The sequence below is a fragment of the Aulostomus chinensis genome, chromosome 1 (assembly GCF_037954235.1).
Source record: "Aulostomus chinensis isolate RoL2024-O1b breed Wild chromosome 1, RoL_Achi_v1.0, whole genome shotgun sequence".
NCBI classification, from domain to species: Eukaryota; Metazoa; Chordata; class Actinopteri; order Syngnathiformes; family Aulostomidae; genus Aulostomus; species Aulostomus chinensis.
The window spans coordinates 58,194,128-58,212,623 of NC_141320.1; the positions used below are offsets into that span (position 1 = coordinate 58,194,128).

Genomic DNA, 18,496 nt, shown 5'->3' on the forward strand with positions numbered 1-18,496 from the left:
TGGAATATTTAATGGAATCCAGTGATTAAGATCTTAAAATCTTAAAGTCTAGATCATTCTGCTTTTTTCAGATTTTTTCCAAACAGTTTACATCAAAACACTCAGATGAGCTGCGTGAGTGTTCATCCAAAGCACGATTAGTACTACTTATAAACAGATAATCTATGAGCTACATATTTGTATACCAATGTACATCTACAATTTATGAGGCGATACTGTGTGTACGTATACTCGTAGTGACTGACGATCTCAGACTGTCAGTACGACTCAGTTTTGAAAGTTTGAACTGTAATAGCCTCACAATGATTGGTTGATCATTGTGTTCCTTGATTTTCCTTCTATTTTTGTTGTTTGATGGGATTTGATCAGTGTACTCAGTTGCTGTTTTATTTTGAAGTTACCTCCCTCCGATGTCTTGGTTTGATCACACTTCCTGTCTTTGTCTGTTTCCCGCCTTTTTCAGTGACTCGCCTGTGTCTTTTTAGTTTATCATTCCGCTGTTGCCGGCGTTTCTGGTCCAGTAGCTCTAGCAGTCCTAGTTCTGACAGGACAAACTGAACTAAAATACAAACTACATACAAACAAACAAAGATGTGGCTGAAGAGGATAAACAAGACAAAGGTGAGTCACTCAAAATAGGCGGGAAACACACAAGAAGACGTCCAACTTCCCATCTGGAGCCCCAACACCACTGTGAAATGGTCTTGTCCGAAACAGTTTGTCCCTCCTACCGCCGAACGCACACAGACGTCCGTGTGCCTGCGTGAACTGACAAGCTAATGACAACAACGCTGATTTGCAAAGGACCCAAGACGATGAGGTAGAGAGGCTGAGGCCAAACTTCTTTCCAAAACACGGAGGGGAGCTAACGTTATGGAGACCACTGAGCTAGCTTAAAACGAACTTAGGTTTACTGAAATATATCATCATAAATACTACTGTACCGCCCTTGTAAGAGTGTAATACTATTGCAACCGGTTAATATGCTCACAGAGGAAGCAAGAAAGTAATTAGTCTGCTTGTTAATCAGAGTTTGGCGCACTGAATGAACGACAGTACCCAGCTAAAGCTAGCAAGTTAGCTGGCGCTAACGCCCCTTGATCCCACGACAAAAAATTACTTGAAAATTTCTTTTTAAAACGTGCCGGCCCCAGTTTGTAACTCCACTCCCCTGTTCATTAGACCTACTTGAGCCTGCGCAACAACACTAAAATTTCTGTGTCGGTACACGAGCGGCGTTATTTCATAGCAAAGGTTTGGAAGCTAAAAGTGACGTTGATTCATAAATGATGTTAATTTTTCATATTTTTCAAAGATGCCTGCAGTTTTATCTCTCCTCCCAAAAAAAGACAGCCTGGGATAATAAAGTATTAAACAATCCAACTACAACTGGAGTCTAAGTGTCTGACCTGCCCAGTGTGTGGATTTCTTATCAGCATTGGATTCAAACCTCTGTGGCACCGAACCTGGGATCAATGGGCCTAGACCAGCAGACGCAGTGTGTGTGTGTGTGTGTGTGTGTGTGTGTGCGTGTGTGTGTGTGTGCGTGTGTGTGTGTGTGCGTGTGTGTGTGTGCGTGTGTGTGTGTGTGTGTGTGTGTGTGTGTGCGTGCACGCGCATCACTGTCTTTGACTGTGTGTATGTGTAGTGGAGCCAATACGTGACCAGATAATGTTGCATATTGGACCGGTTGTAGAGAACTCCCAACCTATGCACATCTCAAGAGCATGACAAGACTTATCTTTGTGTGTGTGTGTGCGTGTTTGTGTGTGTGTGTGTTTGTGTGTGTGTGTGTGTGTGTGTGTGTGTGTGTGTGTGTGTATGCTGGTCAATATATTTGATTGTTCCAGTAGCTGTATTAGAGGAAAAACAACAGAGCAGAATTTATTTGAGGGGTAGCAGACAAGGAGACGTGCTGTCTGTGGCTGGACACACACACGCACGCACGCACACACACACACACACACACACACACACACACACACACACACACACACTCCTATTGCTGTTGTGTTTTTTCACGTGCCTCTCAGCCTGCATCATATAACTGTCAGTCCTCAACAATGGAGTCACCTCTCACTGCTGCCGAAACACATTCTCGACTGAGTGCATTTATTTCTTTTTTTCCACCACGCGTGTGAACGGACGGAGCACGACTCGAAACGTGAACTCAGCGCGTCACGCTTAGCAGAAATGGGGAGCGTAGAATCGGAGGCAGAACGCGGACGATTATAAACAACAACAACAACAACAACAACAACAACAAAAAGGTGTTTGCAAGAGTCATCAAAAGAATCAATGCAATATTTCAGTTGGAGATCTGGGAATCAACAGATTGACCACAAGTTGACCAGAGGACCAGGGGTTGCACTCGCCTTTAAAAATCCCATAATATCGTATATATCTTATTCATATTCATAATGAAAATGTATAAGAAGACAAACTGCGGAGCTTGTGGATCTGACTGGAATCTCTGCATCATGATCCATGTTAGTACATTGTTTCTGTTACACCATCAAATGTAGTATTTGGCCTGCTGTGTGATGTGTTACTGTATTTTGTACAACGGTTGTGAAAAAGTATTTGAGGTATGATTCAAATATTTTCTTTGTCTTTTTATTTTATTTTATTTTTTTAGGAATCTACAGGTTCTCTTTGGTACGGTTTCATGCCAAAAACTGCAGGCCGCAGTATCGAGGTTGACCTGCGGGTGTCACTATTAATACAACCCTTGCAGCTGAGGTGAGTCTCAGTCAAATTAGGCAACAGATTTACAACACACGCGTGCGCGCATGCACACTCACCCACACACACACCCACACACACACACACACACTGACTGAACCGCATAGCTAAGTAGTATTTCATGTTATAATACTGGAAATGTCAACAAACATACATTTGGGGGAAAATTAGAAAACAATTGTGTGCAGTCAAGACAATGATGAGTCAGATTTTACAAGAATATGAGTGGGATTAATGGGAAAAAGAGTCATTTCTATCACTGTGTGTGTGTGTGTGTGTGTGTGTGTGTGTGTGTGTGTGTGTGAGAGACTTGTTAGTTACTCAACAGGGAGCAAGTAGCAGTTTACATAATATTAAAACCAGATGTTTAATTTGCTGTGTATTCCAGTAATGCAATAAATCCCTGCCGAGACTCAGCAGTTTCTTCGGGAAATGCAAAACATCTTGAGGATCTCGCCACCTTCCTAAACCCCTAGACCTCCACTCAGACTCCCACCTACAGAGGTACGATGGAATTCCTTCAATTTATTTATGGATGATGGTATAAGCGTCCAAAAACAGGGCTTTGTGGAATTAATATCTCATGATAGAATAACTCCAGCCACAACATGCTGACATTCTAACCACTAAGTACTCAGTTACTACATTATTCCAGGAGTACATAATTGTCATTACTTCATCATAAGTAATAAACACTCATTACATTTAAACGCAGGTATTCACGGATTCACCCATCTAAGAGCGTGGCCTTTATTTCTCAACGCCACGCTTGTAAGTTTGCATCTCGCAGTCCTGATGCTGCTGCAGAGGCAAAATCTGCCCGGAGACCAGACAGATGTAAAGAAACTTGCTAAAGTACTTAAAAGTGCAAGAGCGGTAATTCCTCTACCAGCACCAGTTTGATCACACACACACACACACACACGCACGCACACACAGATTCAGACTCAAAGCAGTGCCAGACACATGCTCTTGCGGCAGGTAACTGACACTATTAAAAGTCTGTTGGAAAGAGGGTGTGTGTGTGTGTGTGTTGTGGCTAGCCGCTCACCAATCACCTCTTGGCAGTCGCACTGTGGACTCCAAACCTCCCTCACCATTGTGGTCAGTGTGTGTATTAGTGTGTTTTCTCCACACACACACACACACACACACACACACACACACACACACACACACACACACACACACACACACACACACACACCACTTTCAGATCTCCATTGAAATTTCTTCAAAGGATCAGCGGACAGGCTGTGTTCGTATTACATGCAAATTTTCCTCAAAGATCCAAATATTTTAGAGTCCATATTAATGCATAATATTCATAAATGTCTCAATGCAAATAGTTGCTTGTATAAAACCAACTATGCTGGTTTTTGGCTACTATTCTGGATTGTGACCACGTGCATCGCCATAGGAAATGTTAAAGTCCATCAAAGGTTTTAACTGTGTACTAATACTGCACAAGTGAAAGAGGCCCTACTCTGATCTTTTCAGGGGCTTTTAATACGGTACAGCACTCTTGAAAGAACCCATCAATCCAAAAACTCCATAATTAACGCACATCGCAGTCTGTGTGCTGCTCTGTCCTGCCTCTTTCCTGCTTCCCTCTGAAATGCTCGGATTCAGGCCCCCCCCCCCCCCGACTTCGGCGATACAACCATACACCTCGTTGTCCCAGTTGAGAGCTAAAAACACCGCCTGTGCTTCGGCGTCCTCCTCACCACCGTGTAAAGGCGGGACAGCAGTTGCCTTCGGGGTTAGCTTTTTCGCAAATCCAGCGTCAAACTGAGGTTTGTTTCTGAAACTGCTGTCCGTGCAATGCCGAGAGCACACGAGCGGCGAAGGCGAAAGAGATACCTGCTCCCCTGAAAACAAACAGTCTTCCCATTGCTGCCTTTGTTCGTCTTCTTTGGCAGGCAAGGACAAGAAGCGTTTGCACCCGAAAAAACCCAGTCTGTCAGCCATTTTGACAACAACGCCGTAGCTCTGTAATCTGCTCTTCGGTGGCAGAGTGGGGGTGGGCGGCAACACCACTGGGCACTGAAACCAGAGCCAGGTGAGTTGCCATATATGGAGCTTCCCCTGAAGTTGTGATGTCACAAAATGAGACTTGAGAGAACTCTCCAAGTCCGAGCGTTTCCCAGCAGTGCGGGGCTGCCTGAAACTTTAACGCGCGCCTACCTCGTGATATGAGACTTCCACGTCCTCAAGAACAAGCATCCAACATTTTAAACATATTTTTCTTAATTTTGGGGGGTCTCTCTTGGTCCCTCTTAGTTAGTTAAACAAAGTTTACTTATATAATTTGTCAGATTTGAGCAAAATAAACTAAAAACTGTTGACTGTACAGCTTCAAGATTTAATGGTGAGCTAAATATTTGTTGTAATTACGATGTTCCAGCACTAAAGGAGCCAAGGAGAAAAACTTTTATAAGCTGTATAAAAAGAGATATTTATTGCAAAACTCTGCCAGGTTTTGGCAATAAAAGCTGTTTTGCACTGAATTTTAATTACTATTTTAGACAAATTGAGTACTTCTGACTTCTTTTCACTTCTGTTTTTGTCTCTGAGGGGATTTTAAATGTCCAATCAAGGGATTTCTAACAATATGATAAAGCAGCCACCTGCTGCTCTTCTCAGTTTCCTTTTACCTGTAATTATTGTGTACGAGAGAGAGAGAGAGAGAGAGAGAGAGAGAGAGAGAGAGAGAGAGAGAGAGAGAGTGTGTGTGTGTGTGTGTGTGTGTGTGTGTGTGTGTGAGCGCGTGTGCTGTGGGTGATATAATGATGGCGTTCAAGGTAGCATGGCGATCTTGTGTCAGAAAACAGTCTGCAATTAACTCACCAATTATCAGGTCACTGCACGTGTGTGTGTGTGTGTGTGTGTGTGTGTGTGTGTGTGTGTGTGTGTGTGTTGGGTAGGTTGCCCGATAATTAACAGAAGTGTCACAGATAGTGTTGGTGTAAAAAAAAAGAAGAGACAGAAGAAGAAAGAGTGAACAGATGCAGGAGGTGTGTCCAAGCTGAACCTGCAGCAAACCGAAGCATGATACACACCACAAGCGTGTGTCGTATTGTTTGACTGAATAGGGTGTGTGTGTGTGTGTGTGTGTGTGTGTGTGTGTGAAGTGTGTTTGGGGTCATTTTGATTACTAGCTTTGCAACTGCTTGTCAGTGTTGATCCGCAGCAAAATATTTTTTCTGAACCAGATCCTACCCTAGTTACTTGCTGCAAGTGTGTGTGTGTGTGTGTGTGTGTGTGTTCTTGTACTTGCTACATATTGAGGACTAGAATACGTAATTAACCAACAGCTTGAGGACATTTTTGGAAAGTGAGGACATTTGAGCCCGTCCTCACTTCTTCAAAGGGACATTTGAGGGTCAGGACTTGGTTTTAGGGTCGAAGTTAGAATCGGGTTCTGGTCAGGGTTAGGGTGAAGGGCTCGGGAATGCATTACGTCAATGAAAGTCCTCACAAAGGTATAAGTACAAGGATATGTGTGTGTGTGTGTGTGTGCGTGCGTGTGTGTGTGTGTGTGTGTGTGTGTGTGTGTGTGTGTGAGAGAGAGAGAGAGAGAGAGAGAGAGAACCATCAATTCGTCTTTCATGCTGAGCACTGGAGTCCCACAAGGCATCGTTCTCAGCCCGATGCTGTTTATGTTGACTGTGCAGCCAGATTAGAGGGGAACCAGATTATTGAATGTAGGGATGACACCACAGTTGCGTGGCTCATAAACGGTAATGATGGAGGTCAAACACTTGGAGTGGTGACAATGATCTGGTGCTCAACGCAAACAAAACCAGGCGGTTGAGAGTTTCACGTATTGCACCGCAGGATCAGGGATCAGGGATCAGGGTTTCAGTTTGTGTGGTCTGGCAAAGTCAAACAGCTGCAATCAGGGATGCTCCACGTATGACACACACACAGCCTATCTGGCACCTCACACAGGATTCCTGGATTAAGGCTTCCAGCAACACTTTATTTCTCGCTACCTGCACTACTACTACTGCTACTTTTTTCGACGCCTTTAACCTGGTTTTCTAGCTGCCATTTTAAGATGTTATTCTGATCAGTTTTTTATGACATTTGTTGAATGTCATTTGAAAGAGCTGAGGAACTGAATTTCCTTTGGCATCATAAAGTATTTGCCCGTCTATCTGTCAGTCTGTCTGTATATCTACTTAAAAAACTGACTTATTTCAAGCAAAAATGAACACTTGAACATTTTTCAGCATATAAAAATTAACTCAAATTTTCTTTGGGTTATTTTCAGTGAACTTCCTGGTACATGCTTTTTTTACTTGCTGCGTGTGTGCGCGCGCACGCGTGTACTTGCTATTTAATCCTCAAGGCAATGACAAAATTAACATCAGTGTCAAATAATCAGCTCGTAACACTGTTGGCTAATTTAGTTTTAATGGGATGTTAGCCATCTCTCTCTCTCTCTCTCACACACACACACACACACACACTACAATCTCACATTAGAAGTGGCCATTAATACACGCCAACATGAGGGAGTGTGCCGTCCACTACTTATGTCAGTCCAGCCCTCAACCGTAAAGCTACTCGTTACATCGTAAGCTTTTACACAATATCCTGTAAGTGTCGTCAAATCCGTACTATCTTTTCGTAATTATGTCATAAAAGTTACACACACGACCCGTCGTAATCCTCCGTGCGGCATCGTCAGCAGCGTTAGTCGTCGTTACCGGCGGAGGGCCACATGTGTCCCCTCCCCCCCACCTCCCTGAGCCGTATATCCATCATCGCCGGGGGCTCCTCTGGGAGTTGTTGATAAGTCAGAGGACGTTAAAGGGAAATGAGGCCATTTTGTTTCTCAAACGGCCTCATTTCAGAGTCTATTTGCGCAAGAAAGCTGGTTAGGAGATGTGCATCTGTATCAGGAACATGGACGGCGGGCAAGTGAACCCGAGCAGGTGCTCGAGCTGGGAAAACTCCCCTCTCGCTGAGGCCCAACCCCCTTGCAGTCTGCGGCTCACTCAGACAAGAAATCGCCACTCTGACCCGAAACAACGGTTCTTTCCTCCTCTCGGGGTTGTACGGGAAGTGCGTTCATCCCATGCAATTTTTCATTTTACCAAATTAAAACTAAACGCAAGTCGGGATTTTTAAGTGTTTCTGTGACCAAGAATGAGCTGTGGAGCAGCTACGCACCGGGACCGACTCCTGCGCGTCCATGGGCGGGTCTGCAGCAATTCGTCAAGCACCCGGATGCATCAGCGATGATGCGGGGAGGGCGTGAGGATATTTTTTCGTGTGTGTTTGCTCGTATATTAAACCAAGAGAGAGAGACACAATCCTGTGTCAGCGTGATAGGAAGCAACCGGGCCAAGTCTCAGTCCGCACGATAAATTACGTCGCTCATTGTGTCTCCCTCTTTTTCCTCTCTTCCCTTTTTTGTTTCCGCTTTTTGTCCATCCTGCCTCTAAAGTTTCAAATCTAGTGACTTACTGTGAGGTTTTGTTGCGTGAAACATTGAGTCCAAAAAGGTTTCGTTAAAAAAAAAAAAAAATCTCCAAAAAGAACGAGCAAGCAAACAAACAAACAAACAAAAAAAAACTTAAACGCACACTTACACAAAGAGACAAACACTCGAAAACCACATGGGACCAATTATCACATTTGCTGTGCTCTGTTTGCCAACCCCCGATCTCACTGACACACACACACACACACACACACACGCACGCAGAGAGAGAGAGAGAGAGAGAGAGCGATTCTGTGAATGCAGCAATCACCTCATTAGCTTTAGATGCCAGACTGTTCTTGTGCGTGCGCGCGCGTGCGTGTGTTGCATCTTTCGAGAGCAAAGTAAAACACACAACGTGTATCAAAGTTTGCTCTTAAAACAGAAAGATTCGCCAACGTTCGTTCTCAGGTGAGAGCGGAAAGGCAAAATTAGTTCTTGGGATTCAGAATCAGACGTGTTTCGTCACTCGTGTCGCTCATCTTGTCCCTCAACATCTCCGTGGAACTTTTAGTTCAACTTTTAAAACTGAGAACAAGAGGAAAATGTGAATTTGTTTATGGATTCTGAATAATTATGTAATAACCAAATAATTAATCATATATTTGTTCAGATTAGAAAAAAATATTCAATGAAACAAGTTGAACGGAGCTTTAGATGGGTACTTATACAGTATTTATGATATTTATAATAAATATGATGAACTGCATTCCTCCTTGGGGTCCCGGTGATTGTTTTGGTGAACAGCTGAGTAGCGCGTCACTTTCAAAGCTGCTGCTGCAAGGAATTGTGGGAAATCAAGGAAACCCTTCTTCTAATGCACGTCAGCGCGAAGTCGCGGATATTTATTATCCAAAAATATTACTATATGCTTCATCTTCGTCGTCGTTGTCTTCCGCGTATCTGGTTGGTCCGGGTCGCGGGGGCAGCTGCCTCAGCAAGGAAGCCCAAACTGTCCTCTCCTCAGCCACGTCCACCAGCTCTTCTGGGGGAATCCAGAGGAGTTCCCAGGCCAGCCGAGAGATATTCCCTCCAGCGTGTCCTGAGTCGGCCACGAGGCCTCCTCGCCTGGAAATAAACTCCCAAATGAGCAAGTGAGCAGAGACGAGCACAGGACATTGCTGAGATAGTTGAGAGCCAAAGCTGTGCCGGCGAAAGCGGTTGTCTACTTCCAGATAGCATGCTAGCATTCCGGGTAGCCAAGTGTCACGTATTATTCATAAATGGAGCGAAATATCATTCCGATAAGTAGGACAAAAATGTGGCATATTCAACCCAGGATTTACTGAAAAATGTGGTAAAGGTGGTGGAGAAGAGCAAGACGCTCACGTAGAAGCTCCTCCGGAACTCAGGGCCCCGGGTGCCACCAAAGTTCAGATTGAACAGAGCGACAGGAGGGTCGCACAGGTCCCACCACGGACCAGCAGTTCCCACCACGGACCAGCAGGACCATCACGCCGGCTTCATGGACGTTTGTCCTTTCTTTGGAATGCAAGAAGTCCTTCCTACCATGAGTGCAAGGGCAGTGTGATGATCAGACACTGATTCATCACTGACATCTGTTCAACTCACACACACACACTCACACACACACACACACACATACGCAGAGGCACGCACACAAACAGACAGTGTTTAGCAAGATGGTTAAATGATTGCTCACACATGACATCATCAGAAGCTCAGTGGAGTGGAGAAATTAAACACTCTGTGTGTGTGTGTGTGTGTGTGTGTGTGTGTGTGTGTGTGTGTGTGCGTGTGTGTGTGTGTGTGTGTGTGCTGGTAAGTCATCTGATCCCCAGACAGTTCTATTTAACCCCACTTCTCACACATTAAACACGTACGCGGAAAGAAAAAAAAACAACCCTGGATGTGGTCTTTAAACGCTTAAGATGGCGAACTCTGTGTTCGACGTTCCCAGGAAGAGGTCTCTGAAACTACTTTTTGCTGATATTATTATTTTTAACAAATTGTAGTTTATTGTCAAAATATCCCAAAGAAGAAAGAGCCATGTTTCTAGAGGACGATGGAGTATCAGGGCGACGTTTTTGAGGGAAAAATTCTCAAAAATATATGTTGTGTCCTCAATGTGGTACTACAGCACCCCCTATATTAGAGAAGTATTTGGTAGGGGCGCCACTGAAAGTACTGATGAGAATCACGTTAACCAGTGCGGGGCGGTGGGGGCGGAGTTAAATTAAACCCGCCTGTTAGCTCTGTGTTTACGGAGCAGGAGCCCAAGCGCGGTGACTAACTGATTCCGGTTCTGACTGGACAGCTGGCCGGCTGGGAGAAGTTCTGTCCCCCCGTTGCTCAACAGCGCCTCCTCCGTTTCCTCCTCCTCCTCCCTCTCACCCTGCGCTTCAACCCCTTCCTCCTTTCTGTTCCAACAAATCCCTTTCAAACACGGCAAACCCTTGCGAAACAAACTAAAAACTCAAATAAAGAGGCTGGATTAGATTCTTTCAGCCGGGAGTTGTTGGTTGTAACATTAATCTGACATTTGTCCGAATATTTTACACCAGATTAAGAATCAGAGCTCAGAATCTTTCAATTAAAACCTTAACGAGGAGGTTGAACACTGAGCTGAGTTTCGATTTCAGGATTGAGATGGAGGATGTGGGCCGTGTCGGATTATTAATCTACAGGAGTGAGCGCTGCAGTTCAGCTTGGTGTGGGATCCTAAAGTATCCAGACTGGAGGTTCAGCTCGATGCATCAAGAACCTTCCAGCAAGCTGAGGAACCTTGACCTATGAGTCAGCGTCTGGCCTCGCAGAACCTTCAAGGTGATTCAGAGTTCCCTTCAGAGTGTGTGTGTTTGTGTGTGTGAAGATGGCTTCCACTGGACGGCCGCCAGACTTCAGCTTGCAAATCCACTTTTATAGTTTATTTGTTTGTTGATGAATCCCAAAGACGTTTCCACTCTTGTATTTAAGCAGCTGCTAAGAACACACACGGTGACGCGCGCATGCGGACGCGCGCGCAGGGTCTAGACATGACAGGGTTTGATGTCGTGGGAGCTCTGTGGGGTGCAGACGAGGCGGAAGAGAGCGAAGGAGCGGGGTGGTTTGAAAAAGAGGCAGAGGGGAAAAAAAGGGATGGAAAAAGTGGATTACGGGGGGGGGGGGGGGAGGAGAGGAAAAGGGGGGTGGAGGAAGACAGCTGTTGAGACAAGACGTGCAGATCGGGCGTGTAGCCCAGATCGTAGGTATACCCCCCCCCCACATATATATATATATATATATGTACACACACTCACAGAACAGCACCCTCCAATCCTACATCACCATATTGTACAAGTATTAGTACACCATGGAGTACACAGACTGACAGAAGAGAATGAGGTCCTGTAGCCCGACACTGACAGCAGTGTCAGGGAGGAGGATGCCAGGGACCCCACCCCCCCATCAAACACAGGAGCACATTCACACATTCAGCCACACACTGCCTCCACACAACTCCACAGGAAACCAGTCCTTCCTGTGGACATCTACCTCCCTCTGAGTGGACTTATTCATTTCAAACGTCCCTAATATCATCTTTTCACATTTAAATATGCGGTTCATCTCTCAATGACATATTTTTTAACATCCTCCTGATTTGACTGTGTGTATCTTCCTATATTATGATGTACTTTGTACCCTGTTCTTTCTTTCTTTTCCTTTTTATTATGATATTCATAGCACCGCCTGCTACCTGCACAGTTCCCAGTAGCAGCTGCATTTGAAGTGACCGATCTCCCGATGCGGTGTCGAAGAAACAGACGCATGCGTCCCCTAAGTTCTGCTGCTCTTACGGCTTTCTAGTTTTCTCGTCCTTGTATTTTCATGAGAATAGTCGGCCAGGTTTTATTTGTTGACTTATTTTTTGTTGACTTGTTATCGAGGATGCTAATATTGCTAATATTATCCTGCGTGTGGCTGCTAGCAGGTGTTCGTGAGTTGGACTTTTCTTGCGGGGAAGCTCGTTTGCGTAGACGTACACGCTGGATGGAACGTTCAGCTCTATTAAAATACGACGAGCTACAGCTAAAGGCATCAGTTTTCTGCTGATTCAGCAGGTGACCCCCAGTGTGACCCAGGAAGTTGCAGCTGGAGGTCATGTTGTGTCTGGGAGGGGTCACTGGGTCGGCGGCCTCCCACCGAACGCTCCCAGGACGTGGAGGAGGAGATCCACTGGACCGAGGAAGTCCTCAAGTACCCTCAATCCAGAAAGTTCCACTTTATAACGCTTAAGACTCATCGGCTGAGCAGTACACGAGATATAACTCACACACACACACACACACACAGGAGTGTGTAGGTTGTCGAAACTAAAGCTTGCTGAGGCGGGGCAGCAGCTGTCCTGCTATTGTGTGTGTTTTCATCTGGTGGAGGAGGAGTTAAGGAGGAGTGTGTCAGTGCAGGTGCTGAGCGTTAACGAGACGGTACCATGTGGGCACGTTTGTGTGTGAGTGTGTGTAACACACTCCAGCTACTCGACCACGAAAATCCATGTAATTAACAGGTGCAACAGCAGGTGCTAAAACTTTGACCGCATACAGAGCCAGTAAGTTCTGAACGGCCGCATCGATCGTACCTGGTAACCTGAATAAATCAAGCGCCATCACGGCGTGACCCCGCCTTGGTTCGCGCTTCCTTAAACAAACGTGACTAACACATCAGCACCTGTGCTGCGCTTTCAGTCTTTCAAGACTGAATATTTGTGTTCATTATGAAAACTAGAATTTTTTTTTGAAAACCTCAGCGCTACAGCTGAATGCTAGTTAGCTTAGCACAATGAATGCCAATGGATGGGAAGTGTTAGCATGACTCAGGCAACAGTCATCAAATCAGTAAGGTTTGAATCATTCAGTCGTCTCTTATCGGCTGGTTAGCGACTTTTCTAGAAGCTACGAGCCTTCAAAAGTTTTGTTTCATAATGAGGCGCTGAATCAAATCACTGCGCTCAGGCAGGAAAGTAGTTCCGGCCATGTGTCCGATTCTCAAAACAACAAAATCTTGTAATTTTCGTAGTTATTTCAAGACATTTTCATGGCGCAGGCAGTGAAACGGTGCCATTTGACTATAAATAATGACTTCTTTATTTAAAGTATTTAAATAAAAAATATATATATGACATGGAAATGCAAAAATCGTGAATCGAGCGTTCATGTATATATGGTGAATTCATAACATATGCGAATCTTGTTGAATAAAAAGTTTGAACAGATTGACGCCAGCTAATCCAAACCCAGGTTGCATCACTATGACATCATCATCATAACTTCACAAGGGTCCACATTTTTCACGGGCTGAGTAACACCGCAGAGTTTCTCTCCCTCTGACCACAGCGACTTCCTGTGTGAAAACTGTTGGCTGCTGGGGGGGGGGGGATGGTTAGTTTAATCACACACACACACACACACACACACACACACACACACACACACACACACACACACACACACACAAACTCCAAAGCCACAACGTGAGATTAAAGAAACCAAAGTGTGTGGTTTATGATATCATCAGAGGCAAACTCTTCATTGGCTCTGACTGCTAAGTAGAGGGGGGGTTATTGTCAAAGGTAAAGATAAAGGCAACAACACATATCAGAAAATTTAATACCGAAAAAATATGGTTTCCTCGACGACCCCTGGTCCCCCGACGCGTTGTATGATTTACATTGTATTTGTTCGTATAATTTCTGTGGTGTGTTACTTCGTGATGAAGCAGACCACCCTGTTTTGTGGTTAAAAAAAAAATTTGACATAAATAATTGATGTTTAATGTTTTAGTTTATTGACCTTATTCCCAGATTTTCATTCATTAAAAGAAATAAAATAACTTTATTTACGTCCTCACCACAGCCGGACAAGATATAGATCCCCCTCTCTCCTCCGAGGGCGGTGAGATCCGCTGAGGATGCTCGTTAGCTTAGCACGACACCTCCGCTGAAACTAGGACTTTAGGAAACTTGAAGATGGTGCAGCTCGCTTTTTAGCTGAGATTATTGAGGGTGAGGTTATTCAAGGGTGAGATTAGGAGACATGAGAGTCACATCTGTGAGGCTGCATCCTCCTGGCTAACAGGGAGGAGCGCGACGGGCGTAGCCGGCATTCCTTCCTGCCGCATCAGCCAGTAACTGAGACGTTACACTTGTGCTCTATTTCCCAGCAGAGGCTGCAGCTTTATTAGGCAACTGATCCTCATTATACTCCTGTTAGATCACTCCTAACACTCCTGCTAACGTGCTTCACCGTTAGCTTCATGTTTGCTAGTAGCTCAGGTACTGAAATCTGACCTTCAATCAGATTTACAACCCAAAGCTGAACTTATGTGGAGATACGGAGGAGAACTAGCTCTTGTGCTAACGGAGCATGAATAAGCTCCCGGTTCCTCGCCGCGCTACGACTCGTCTTCCTCCGCCTCGTCTTCCTCCGCCTCCATCAAGGAGTTTGTTTTCTTCATTCACGCTGTGAAATCTACACTTTCACAGCGGTTAGACTTCCAATAATGTTTTATTAAAAGATCCTTTTAAAGAAAAAAACTAAGAACTGTCACATTTTGGCCAAAAGATCCAATACGCATTAATTTTTCAGGCTTTATTATAAGTAAAAAAAAGCAATCATAAAGTAAAAATACTGTGATTGGATCGGTGGCGGGAGGTTGTCGTCTCTGCTGTTACAGTTTGCAGCCGAATGTGAAGCGGCTGGGATGAGAATCAGCACCTCCGAGTCTGAGGCCATGGTCCTCAGACGAAAAAGGGTGGTTTACCCACTCCAGGTCGGGGGGGAGGTCTTACCTCAGGTGGAGGAGTTTAAGTATCTCGGGGTCTTGTTCACGTATGAGGGTAAGATGGAGCGGGAGATTGACAGGCGGATTGGGGCGGCGTCCGCAATGATGCGGGCGCTAAACCAGTCTGTTGTGATGAAGAAGGAGCTTAGCCAGAAGGCGAAGCTCTCGATTTACCGGTCAATCTACGTTCCAACCCTCAGCTGTGGTCATGAGTTCTGGGTAATGACTGAAAGAACAAGATCGCGAATACAAGCGGCTGAAATGAGTTTCCTCCGCAGGGTGGCTGGGCTCTCCCTTAGAGACAGGGTGAGAAGCTCAGTCATTCGGGAGGGACTCAGAGTAGAGCTGCTGCTCCTCCATGTGAGAGGAGTCAGTTGAGGTGGTTCGGGCATCTGGTGGCACCTGGACGCCTCCCTCGGGAGGTTTTCCAGGCATACCTAACCGGGAGGAGGCCTTGAGGCTGACCCAGGACACGCTGGAGGGATTATATCAATCGGCTGGCCTGGGAACGCCTCGGGATTCCCCCGCAAGAGCTGGAGGAAGTGTCTGGGGAGAGGACAGTCTGGGCTTCCTTGCTGAGGCTGCTGCCCCCGCGACCTGGACCCACCAGATGAAGCGGAGGACGAGGACGACGACTGTGATTGTATTCTTTTATGACTTGATGAGGCTCATTAGGACCTTTAAGATGATACATAAAACAAATTTTCACCTCAACGCACCAGTGTATTGATTCAAAATATCCGGCGGGATTTGCGTTTATGGAAGGAAATCTTGGAGATTCGGTCGAGAGGGTTTGGCGTCGGTTGAACTTTTTTTTTTTTTTAAACCACTAAAAAAACAACAACACACCCGGGGTTGATTTGTTGCGAATTTTCAGCGCCTGATATCTGTAAGTGGAGCAGCTGGGACGGTGTAGGGACGAGGGAAAGTGTCCATTGTTGGAACACACAAGTTCAGAGACCCTAATCACGTGTTTCCCGCCTCTGAGCTGTGGTCACATCTCCAGTTTGAAACAGGAAGCTCACATGAAAAAAAAAAATTGTTCCCCCCCCCCCCCCCCGTCAGTCATTAGGAACCAACCCTTAAAACCACAGTCGGTACGCGACCGACCCTGCGGCTTTGTGATCTAACCTCAGGCCGTAGCTTTGCAAAGAAAACACTCTTCTTACTTGTTTTTCCTTCCCTGTAAATTTTGTGTAACTCAGTCGGAGGTGTGAGCGCACGACCACAACCACAGCGTGAGGGATCTGAACCGGTCCAGGCTGATCACGTCACATGTGGTTAACCCATCGGTGGTTACGAATCAATGGGGCTTTCCCTCCGCGATTGGTTTTCATCTCCTGGATTCCTACCGGTTGTTGACGATCACATCTCTTCCAATCGTTCCTTCCACGACTGCTAAACTACTCAATACACGTTGCTGCTTTAGATGTGTGTGTGTGTGTGTGTGTGTGTGTGTGTGTTACTCTGTAATCTACCAGACGCACGCAGCAGCGCTATCACTTCCACGCGTCAGTGAGCAGTACCTGCAGTAAGCTTCCGCGCTCAAGGAAATACTTAAATTTTCAAAGTAAAGTACTAAATCTTGACGGGTCACAGGGGCGGATGACAGGGTCGGGGGGCTAAACCCAGACTGGACCCCCCCCAAATCCAGCAGGGTGGTCCACTTATTCCAATATTGAGATATTTCTCCAAAGTGTGTTATCAGACTCATAAGTTGCCCTCAAAATTTCTCCCTTGAAGAAGGTTTTTATCTTTGGATCTGATTCCATATTTGGATCAAAGAGAATTCTGAGCTTCGGAGTACAAGAACTCGCTTTTCTTGTCTTTTTTTTTTTTTTTTAAACTTTATCAGAAGTGTATTGCAGGTCATCCAAACGTACATGCACGCTTGAAGGTTATTGGTGGATGTGTCTGCAGTTTGTGTTTGCTAAAATCAGCCTGTCATGTTTTTCTAATTAATCCGTATCGGCTAACTGAACATTCTTAATCGTGTATCGAGCAACACACGTCCTGTTTGGAGTGATTTTCACGTGGAAAAATACGATTACCTCGGAAAAACTCGAAGGAATTTCTTCAAATTTGGCTAAAATGATCATTTTAGGACTTAAAAGATGAATTGATTTTTGACCGTCAAAGGTCAAAGGTCACCTCACATGCGCACGGAATGAAGGAGGATGAACTGAACACATTTCAGCCGTCAAAGGTCGCTGTGGCCGACACACACGTTGTGGGATTACAACCACAATGTGGTATTTGTAGTTTTTTTAAGGGAACAGACTTGGGTCAGGCTCGTAGAACTTCTCATCGTCTGAAATCCTTCAACGGCGGATTCTTTTCCTTCGGAACGCTCACAAATAACCTTTGAGCGATCATTACAGATGATTAATCACTCTTGGACCTCTGTGGTGAATCGGGAGTTTATTTAAAACCACAAAAAAACAAGCAGGCTAACAAAGAGAGCCAGATGTTCTGTCGGTCCAGTTCGCTGCGTTTCAGTACTACGGACAGCGCCGCACCCACACACTCACCTCCCGTATTTCAGAGCACAAACACACACTTATCTGCTTTAGCAGTGGGGTTTCTTACAAATACCTGCAGTAAACCTGCCGGAGCAGAACGCAACCACGTGGAGGGCGGGGCAAGGAGGTCGAGCTGGGGCTGGGAATGCACGAGCCAGGCTGGCGTTGATCCCCAGGCTGCATTAATGAAAAAGAAAAAGAAAACCTGCAGGTTAAGTTACTTTCAATCTGAAACACATTACAAATTACGAGTTACCGCCATTCAAAAGCGACACTCGAATGAACCGAGAGCAACGCCTGACTCAGCTTTCAAATTTCGTTTAGTGTGAATGAATAAATGAGTAAAAACGACCCTTCCGTCACGCCGCAGCTTTCAGCAGCAGCTGTGACTCAAGAATCTGAGCGCTGAGGGGTTTACTGTTAGGTTATACTGGTTTATTTGCAACAACAACAACAACAACAAAAATCCAATTTGCCGTAATACTCCTAATACAGGCTCAGACGAATTTCCAAAGAAACGATCGTTGATAAGTATGGTTCAATACAGTCGCTCAAATGAGATCGTTTGTAATAATTCCTGTATTCTTCATTAATGTCTTGCAATTTCATATTTTTAAATGCATTCCCAAGAGTTCTTTTTTAGGAATTCTCTCCTCCTGCAATCTCCCTTTCCCTCTCCGTCCCCCGTCCTCCTCCATCTCCTCTGTTCCCACTCCATATATCTCAAATATTTGCCAGAATATGAAAGCCGCTACCAGTTGTTTTTCAGTCATGCAAGTGTTCCTTTCCTCCGGTCCACATATCAAACTGCTCCGAGGGGTTGTTTTGCTGATTTTCTGTCACTTCTTTCGTGAATTTACGCCCGCAGTCACATCTGAACCCGGAGAGCGCGAGTACTACATCACTACAGCTCTTTCCGCGTGTCGACATTGTTGGCCCTTCTCAGCCACAT

The 18,496-nt window shown here is 45.3% G+C and overlaps 1 long non-coding RNA gene across 1 annotated transcript in view; it reads left to right on the top strand.

Moving 5' to 3' along the window:
• Positions 1-501: 501 nt before the first annotated feature.
• The window catches only part of LOC147272434 (uncharacterized), a 23,353-nt gene continuing 5,358 nt past the window's right edge, over positions 502-18,496 (top strand). Inside the window, exons 1-3 of the long non-coding RNA XR_015115886.1 lie at positions 502-621; positions 2,639-2,742; positions 3,134-3,249. This is a non-coding gene — a long non-coding RNA (uncharacterized LOC147272434). The remainder of the gene's footprint in view (positions 622-2,638; positions 2,743-3,133; positions 3,250-18,496) is intronic.